General features: G+C 34.0%; 1 long non-coding RNA gene across 1 annotated transcript; it reads left to right on the forward strand.

Annotated features, from left to right (window-relative positions):
* The first annotated feature begins 8,916 nt into the window (after positions 1–8,916).
* LOC131034996 (uncharacterized) lies at positions 8,917–9,381 on the forward strand. The gene is made up of 3 exons (XR_009103873.1): positions 8,917–9,054; positions 9,142–9,204; positions 9,301–9,381. It is a non-coding gene; the product is annotated as an uncharacterized LOC131034996 (long non-coding RNA).
* The last annotated feature ends 630 nt before the right edge of the window (positions 9,382–10,011 follow it).

Genomic DNA, 10,011 nt, shown 5'->3' on the forward strand with positions numbered 1-10,011 from the left:
GTGATACCAAGTGAGTGTTCATAGACCTTGTGTAGGGTCCTCCAAGCCTAGAGTAAGGAGTTCGAAGCCTACATACATTGATTTGGCCTTGTGGCCATCAATGAGTGTTGACCCAATAGGAGAAGTCTTGAGACTGACAATTTTGGAAGTGTGGCATTGTTGAGAGCCAACATTTATGTGTGAACCCCATCTTCACGTATTATGATTAGTTGCCATGATACTTGACCCTATCTTCATGATGTTGGATCAATTCATATTAGTGTTTTTTGTTGAAGAAACATGATGTGAGAAGTTTGATGCAAAGGCAAGGGTAGAACTTAATATTTCATATTAGGACAACAACCACATTGACTAGGCAAGTCAGATAAGGTCTCTCCAATGTTTAGGATACTGAATTCACATTAAACACTCATGGATTACCCCAATTAGACATTATTCAACTTAAGATATGATACAAGGATTGCATACCACAAAGCCATTAGATATGTTTTGAGATGAAAAAGAAGATTTAAATGGTTTTGGTTCAATGATGATAATTTCTAATTTCAAGTAATTTAATTTGGTATATTATACTGAAACGTGATTTCATAACTAATATTTCAACTTCTATATAACTAGTTCTATAGCCCGATCTTCTTTCCTGTGAAGAAAGAACATGTCAGACAATATTAGCGAACAACAAAATAAGGAGACAATTGCTAGATTGTGGTCTAACTTGAAAAGAAAAAGTGATGGAAAATGTTATTGTTCTTGCAAAATTTGTAAGGGGTTAAAGGCTAGAAGACTTCTAATCAAAATAGCTAAGAAACATTGTAGGCTACATGGTCACATTGAAGGTGGACATGATTATCATCCATTGGTAAGTTTTTCATTATATCATTTTAACAATTTATATACATAATAAATCACTTGATGATGAGATCATGATCATGGTTTATTTATGTTTATCAATTTTATATAGGCCGAGCACCCCGGAGCACATGATATGGATCAACACAATCTGGAGAATATGGTTTTTGAAGTGGACGAACATGGAGGTGTGAATATCAAAGATGAAGATAATGATCTCATGGAAGATGATGATCATGAGCCACAAAACACAATTGAAGATGATGGTACAAATACATTGATCCATGACACATTTAGTACTTGCACAACTGATCATGATGATGAAGATGACCTTGATGTTGTTCATGATGTCCCTATACTTGAGAAGGCATTTGAGGCCCCTTACGAAGGCTCACAGACAACTCTTCTCTCCATTGTATTGTTGTTGGTGAACTTGAAGGTTATGAATGGTTTATCCAACATAACAATCTCACGTATGTTAAGGTATGTCATATATGTCATAATAAATGGTGAATCATGTTGTACCATTAATATTTTCTATATAAACAAATTATTTTTTTTGTTGTAGATTGATAGGTGAGATTTTGTTACCACCATCAAATATTCTACCTCACTCATACCGAGAATTATGAAAGATATTGGAATGGAGTATCAAGCAATAGACTTGTCCCAATGATCATACTATATATCACAAACAACATGAATTTTGAATTGAATGCCTTGGATGTCATATCAATAGATATTGAACAGATCAAATAACAAAAAGGGTTCCTCGCAAGGTTCTTCGCTATATTCCCATTATTCCACGTATGCAATGATTATTCAAGTGCACTAGCTTGACACAATTTATGGATTACCATGCATGCAATAGCAGTCGAGATGGCATTATTCGAATGCCTACAGATGGTTCAACATTTATGGACATAGAGGAAAAGTGGCCACACTTTAAAGAAGAACCTCGTAATCTCAAGCTTTCATTGGCAACGAACGGTGTCAATCCATTTGGAGAGATGAGATCTGTTTACTCAGTGTGGCCTGTTTTTGTTATCAACAATAACATTCCTCCATGGATGTCAATAAAGAGGGAGCACATAATGTTAGCAATGATTGTTCTAGGTATTTTATTATTTAAATATAGTCGTCTACATTTAATTATAAATATTGCAGTAAAATGGTCATAATGATTATGTAATGTTTTTGTTCATTCGATTAGGTAAGTACCAAGTTAAAGATACGAATGTATATATTGAGCCTCTTATCGATGAGTTGCTGGAGTTATGGAAATGTGTCACTATGTATGAAGTCTCTAGACCAATAGGACAAAGACAATTTCAATTCCATGCGATGCTTCTCTGGACAATACACGATGCCCCAAGGATAACACATTTTTCCGGTATGTTATAGTGTTTAAGTTGTGCATGAACATTATAATTCAAAAAATTATCATATTTAATCCAATTATACATTATCTTGTAGGTCTTCAAACAAAGGGAAATTTGCATGTCCTGTTTGTGGTCCAAAGATGAAATCTCGTCATTCAAAAAGTTTAGGAAAGCAGGTGTTTGATGAGTATAGGCACTTTCTCCACAAAAATCATAAGTATCGAAATATTGAAAAACATCTTTTCAATGGGAAAGAAGAGAATACATCAAAGCCACAAAGAATGACACCTCACCTGTGGAAGTTGGAATATAATAGAATTAATCGACAAGGTAATGTCATTCTATCTAATAGTTTGTCATAAAACATTTTTTCTATTTTGTTTTGTTTATTGATGATGTGATTGATGATCATGAAGGTCATGAAGGCATAAATGACCACCTTCCTAAAGGACTAAAATATTATCCCCGACAATTTAGTAGGTTGCCCTACTACGAGCAGTTACAAATTGTGCTTTTGTTTGATACTATGCATATTGGAAAGAATATAACAAAGACATTATGGAAAATATTGGATGGAAGGTGTGACAAAGAAAAAATTGTCAAAATATGTAGTGACATTCAGGATTCCAATCATACAATGATAAATGTTATTCAATCAAATAGCCATGGAGACCAGATTAATATAAGTGAGCTTCCTTGGTTATTAACAGACTAGCAAAGCAATGCTATTAAAGAAGTCATACGAAAAATTTGATTTCCCACAGGATTTGCTGCGAACATAAACAATCTCATATCAAAGAAAAGTAAATTTGGGCCAAGGATGAAAATGCATGATTGACATACCTTCATTAAGGTAATTCATGTTCTTGTGTTTTTACTATGTATTTAAGTACTCCGTGTACGTGTACTTTTCATTATCTTATGTTAGAAAAAAATGAAAAGATAATTTTATAATTGTTGCAATATGTTCTACCTCTATCTCTCCTAGACGACTTCGACAATAATGTTAAGTAAGTCATATATGATCTTGGAAAATACATGAGGTAAGTAGTGATATTTGTTCAGTTCATTGTATAGATATTATATTTGCGATTTTTTTTACTTGTTATGTAATATATTTTTTTGCGTCTTGAATATCTTGTAGGTGGTTGTTATGTAAAGAAATCCATAAAGAAGATATATAATATTGGAAGATAAAAATTCATCATTTAATGTGTGAAATGTAAAAGTGTCTACCTCCATCTTTTTTCAATGCACAAGAACACTACCTCATACACCAAGTTGAGGAGATTGAATTGTGTGGACCTGTACACACTAGGTCAATGTGGATGGTTGAGAAGCACTTGAAATTTTTGAAGGTTTTGGTTCAACAAAGAGCACATCATGAGGGTTCTATGGTATACCAGACTATGGTGTACATTTCTAAATATCTTCTTAAGTTTGCAGCAAAGATCCATGTGGATCGCATTTGGGATCCTAACCCCATTAAGAAATTCAAAGGGGAGTACTTGATGGGGAAAGGTAGATTAAGGAAAGTGAGAGGTAATTATAAGATGTTATTGTAGTTAATTAATTCTTAATCTTCAAAATAAATCAATTGTAAGATGTCTATTTATTTTTTGTACAGTTGGTCGAGAGTGGGATGCACTACATTTATATATTGCAAACAATCTTGATTGGATGACGGTATAGATTGAACGTTGTCAACATTCTGGACACACGTTAACATAGGAAGGTGTGGCTTCATTGGTTAAAGAAGTTCATCGTAATGGAGATTCCAATGTTACGCAAAGAGAAATTGATTTAGCATATGGTTTAAGACATAAACAGGTACGTAAAAAATTATTAATCACCCATATGTTTATCAACTCACAATGTAATAAATTTTACATGTTTGACATATCGCACGTCAAACACCACAATGCTATGTGTTGCAATGGTCATAAATTTCGCATAAAAAGTTGGATGACACGAAGAAAACTTGTGATTCTGGCATCATTGCAGTCTTTGAGGTGACAAATATTTCATCGAGAAATGACATACATCCTCAACAGTCTCAAAATCGATACTATGACATTTTGGATGATATACTTGAGTGTGACTTTGATTCCTTCAAATTAGTTTTGTTCTTCGTCAAATGATATAGGCTACGATTGAATAAAAATGATCCTGATAGAACTGTTATTGAACATGATAATGGTTTTACAATGGTTAATACAAGGCCATTTGAACCAGTTGAGGATGAGCCCTATGTTCTTCCAAGCCAATGTGAGCAAGTATTTTACTCAGAGGTTCCACATAAACTGGGGTGGTCATTTGTTGTTAGACATGATCCAAGAGGAAGGCCGATAAAGTATAATGTGATGGAAGAAGAGAAGTAGAAGATGAAGTAGATGATGATCACAATCGACAGTTTCTCAATGATGATGAAGATGATGATGATGATGATGATGATGATGGTGATGGTGATGGTGATGGTGATGGTGATGGCGATGATGATGATGATGATGATGATGATGATGATGATGAGAGTGACTATTTATGTGACATTTTAAAACTTTGTGTTTATTTATGGAATTTGGATTGTTTATTCGCTATGTGATGGATGTTGATTTAAAATACATATGTGATGGATTACATGTTTATGATGATGCATGTGACATTTTTTGAACTTTGTGTTTATTTATAGAATGTGGATTGTTTATTAGCTATGTGATGGATGGTGATTTATGATACATATTTGATGGATTACATGTTTATGATGACACATATGTGATGCTAATTATGATGCTCAATTACATATATGATGATACATCATGTGATGCTTATGATGCTTATGATACATATGTATTTATTGTTTATCAACTTACAAATGTAGTAATGCTTATGATGCTCAATTGATGGTGTTGATTTCATGTATAGTCCCTGTGTGATGTTGTCACCCTTGGTGGGAACAGGTCGTTGACTACAAACATCGTCAACCATTTAGTTGAGGATCCTGCATAGTCTACATAAAGTAAAGGTAAAGAATTAAAAAATTTACAATGATTTTGATGACAACATCTTTTAATTATTTAATACTCTTTTTGTCTATAAAGTTCATGTTCTTCATGTTGTGTACTATGTAATTTTTAGCTAACATAAGATAATTGAATTACATGTTTAGGAACCTGAACCCCTTTGACGAGGATCTTGCATAGTCTCATGGATGGACATGTATAACTAGTCAATACACCCTATAGAAATAGTTTATTTTTTGAAAATTACTTGGAAAACAAACTTTCTCAGTTTTTCAAACTTCGACATTAGCAACAAATCTAATACAGTTATCAACATTTGAGGCTCCAGTTGGACTTATTCCAATTTTAATCCCAAAATCAACTTTAGGACCGACTTCTTCATCAACATTACCCTCATTTGCAAAATTTCTCTCTCATTACCAATTAACTCTCTCATTTGATGGAGTGCAGGTACCCCCAAATAGGTATTTGTCAGATTTGTCTTCGTCGAGTGAGGGAAATGCAGGAATAGAAAACGAAAGTGAGACATGTAGTAGGTCTACAATAGGGAGATCAATAAGAGGTCAAAAGAATAGAAGAAAATTCAATAAACACATGAGATTTTTTCTTACTCAAGGGGGGTCATGTTCTTATGATGATGAGATCAAAGGCGACATTGAAGTACCATTGAGGTACAAACATCTACAAAAACAATGGGTTCCCAAGGAACTTCCTCCAATAAACACCGGTTTTTGTGTTAATGATAGGATATAGTTACACGGTTTTGGCTTATTTTCCATGGATGATATAAAGGTCTGTTACAACAAAGTTGTTGAATTGATGGAGTTTGTCGGACCTTGTTACAATTACAATAATTGGATGCAGATTGTTAAATATAAAAAAGCATGCGTAGGTATGCACTGTAAGTAAATTATATACAACAAAAAGATAATGATCAAAGTAAACGAGTGGCTATATACATTGATGGTCAGCCAAAAGCAACAGGGAATATTGTAGGTTTTATAAATAGTACGCGACCTGGGTCAACTAATAAACAAACCAATTGCATATTTAAGGCGCATGAGGGAAATCATGTATTCATATGTGCGATAAAATCAATAAGTGTAGGCGAAGAGATTCTAATCGATTACAGTTTGAATCGTATAGATACAAACAAAGTTAATATCATGGGGATGGTACGTACTATATACCATTTAAATTAACCAACCTCCAATTAATTAATCCAATATACCATTTTATTATGAAGTTTTTTTGCTAAGTCTATTGGTTTAATTTCGTTAACATTTTTTATATTTTTTTCTTTGTCACAGGGCGACATGGATCCATCACATATCGCAGACAGGGATGTAGGTTGCGACACTTCTACCGAGCAGGTAAACCTCATTGTAATTGTACAAATTAGATAGAAGAAAACTGTTACATTATTACGTTTTTTTTTTTAGTGATTTAGACTAATTTTGTAATTGTTAATGATATTCTTGACATAGATGGATGTTCGGGGAAAGGGAAAGGGAGCTGCAGTCCTTGAGCACCTCTCTAGGGATGTGGAATCAATAGGATTAAGTGATGATGACCCTGAAAATTCCACACACCCTATGGAATTCATAAAAAAATCTCTTAGAAAAATTACTAAAGAGATTGTTGCTTTGGCAGCTGTGCATCCTGTGACTGATGAGATATGAGAGAGGGTGAAAGTATTGATTCAGACAATAGAAAACTTGCAAGTAAGCAGTAATGAAAGCTTTAATTATAACAAAAGTTCAATAATAGTTTATATTTTATTCTCTTTTATGTCATTAACTAAAATATGTACATGTTTTTACAACAATTTATCCGCCCTCATGAAGGTCGTCGCCATGATCAGGGTGTTGCAGGTACTTCAGGTGATGACGATTTTCTTGTATTATCACTTGCTTGACTTATCACTTTGAGTACCCAAAACACATCATACTTGATACTGTCAATCTTCAAAATAAAGGTTCATCCTTGTTTACAATTCTCGCACTTTTCATATATTTAATGTTTGATATATTTAATATATTATTCTTCAGGTGTTGTCAATGTTCCTGTGCAAATGCCGTCACCGCCTCATTAGAGGTTAGCCCCACTTGTATTGCCGATTGCAATGTTGGCAACACGTAGCATGCATACATCCTCTATTGCATGTCATATTGGCCCGCCCACTATTGGTAGATCCCTCTTTTTCTCTATCTTTTGTTATGTGTTTATTTCCCTTCAAGCGTTCTTTCTTGGGGGCATTTGATAGTGGATTCATTTTCTGCAGGAGGAGATGCACAGGAGGATGCGCCAGAGGCGACTACTGCTGATAACATACCATCATTTCCTGGATCTTCTCGTATTGCTAGTATGGGAACATTGTAGGCCACATTGGTGGTGAGCGATAAAGAAATGATTCTCTTAAAGATACAAAAGGTTCCAGGTACTTTTAAATTATTATTATATATAGTCTAATTGTAATTTACTTTATAATCACGCATTTTAGACTAATGATCCCATGAATTTTTTGCAGGAAATGATATTTTCTATAAACATCTTAGTGACATTGCATTACAGATATTTGGGCCCACCATACGTAAAAGGTGGTACATCATATGTGAACTAACCCTAATCCACTATTTTGATTTCATATCATTTCTAGAATAGTTTTCCTTTGATCCATTTCTTGAACTGTAATAAATGTAGCTTCAATTCATTTATGAATCTAACAGGTTTGTTTTTGCTTTAAAAGGTGGAATGACCAAGAAAAAAGGTTAAAAGATGAATTGACAAACCAAATGGTTGAGTGGTTTGGAAATGACACCTTTGACAAAACCAAGCTCCTTGAAAAAGCTGGCACATATCTAAAGTATGTGAGGGACCAATACATGACCCATTTAGAGACGAACCTAAAGTACAAGTGTCCCCTCATGATTCTAGAGAGGGAGTGGAAGGACCTGATTTTGGATGCCAAGGAGAGAATTGAAAGGAAAAAAAGAAATACACCACCAGACGCCAGAAGAAGGTACGAGATACTATTAAGAATGTAATTATGTACTAATTAATTACTCTTTATATTTATATAATCTAACATATTTCAAACTTTTTATAGACTGAGTGACACGTCAAAGGCAACCAAGGCAAGACAAGAAAAACACAGGCAACACAAACTCGGCTCTGGTGGTTATATGAAACTTGCTGCACGAATTGTAAGTATCTCATGTAAACAAAATATTGCATCAAAATATTAATAAAGTGCAAACGATATTTTTTTATCAAACAATGCAAGCAAAATTCATGATACCAAGCAAAAATGTAGGGCTCTGAATTCAATAGAGCGCCCATAGAAGATGACAAGAAAATTGCCTACCAGCAAGGCTATTCAATCATGGCTGATCGACTATGAGAATTGAGTGGGCATATACAATATTCGAGTGCATCCGTCACACAGGTAAATATGCTAAATGAAAATTGTTTCAAATTGAATACTTTACCAATACTCTAATTGATGTTGAGTTCCAACATAAAGTGACTATATTTGTGTGTATGACATTGGAATGCAACCTGCTAATCGTGAAACACCACCTGCACATGAAGGTTCGGATGTGCATCCCAGTAGTGGAGGTATTCATTTGCTATTCAAATTTATTTATGTAGTTATTAATATAATTAAACATCTTAATTTTTAATTAGAGTAGTAATTAATGTAACCTTTTTTGTTAATATTTTAGAGCATGTAGTCAGTGGTGACCAAGTGGAGCATGATCTGGGTACACAACATCAGGAACGTGATGTTCCCCACTCAGGTAAAGAGGACCACTGTTATTCCTTTAAACACATATAATTGCAATTGGTGTTCAACATTAATGTAACCTTTAGTATTTCAACTCCAGATGATCTAGAGGGTGTTCAACATGCTGAGGTTGAGGCTAGACAAAATGATGTGGCCCCATCGGGTAAAGAGCGCAACAGTTATGTTCTTTAAATTAATGAAATACTTGTAACAATAATAAAAAATGTTTTGAATTTAACCCATTTCTTTGTTATTGCAGAGGACCCCCCTTCGCTTCAGTGTCCTCGTCCTCAGGTTTAGGACTAGGCATACATCGAGATCGCAAGCAAAGGGTGAAACAACTACAGAGGGGAGAAATGATGAAGAAACCGATGTTCCACTTAGTCTTTTCATAGCTTCAAAGAAAACACAAAAAAAGAAATGATTGTAATCTACCTTATTTGATAATGACTGATTTTTGTGTTAGTAAATGTAATTATGTGCTAATTAATGGTTATGGATGATATGTGTTAATTAATATTGATGAATGCTGCATGTTAATTATTGTTAATGAATGTTATGTGTTAATGAACGTTATTTGATATTAATGAATGAATGTTATATTTTATTAATCGTAGAAAGAAAGAAAGAAATAATGAATGTTATAAGATGTTAACGGGGAATTTAGAGTGATGTTAGGGGGGGAAGGGGCCAAATGAGCTTCCACCTTCACGTGGTTGGCCCTGTTAAGTAGAAAATATTAAACTATTTTCGAAACCAAGAGAAGCTCAACAAGATAACACACTTTTCAATATTTCATTATGTTGCATAGTTAATCTTATTGAATAATGTATATTGAATCTTAATTGCTGGGTCCAACAGAGCCAACACGAACAACAACACCATAAGTTGTTGGGTATAATGAACTCCCATCTTGTCTTGTATGTACACTAACAATATGAGTTGCTTCTAGTGTTGATATCCATGGCGA

Source organism: Cryptomeria japonica, chromosome 4 (assembly GCF_030272615.1).
Source record: "Cryptomeria japonica chromosome 4, Sugi_1.0, whole genome shotgun sequence".
Classification (NCBI taxonomy): Eukaryota; Viridiplantae; Streptophyta; class Pinopsida; order Cupressales; family Cupressaceae; genus Cryptomeria; species Cryptomeria japonica.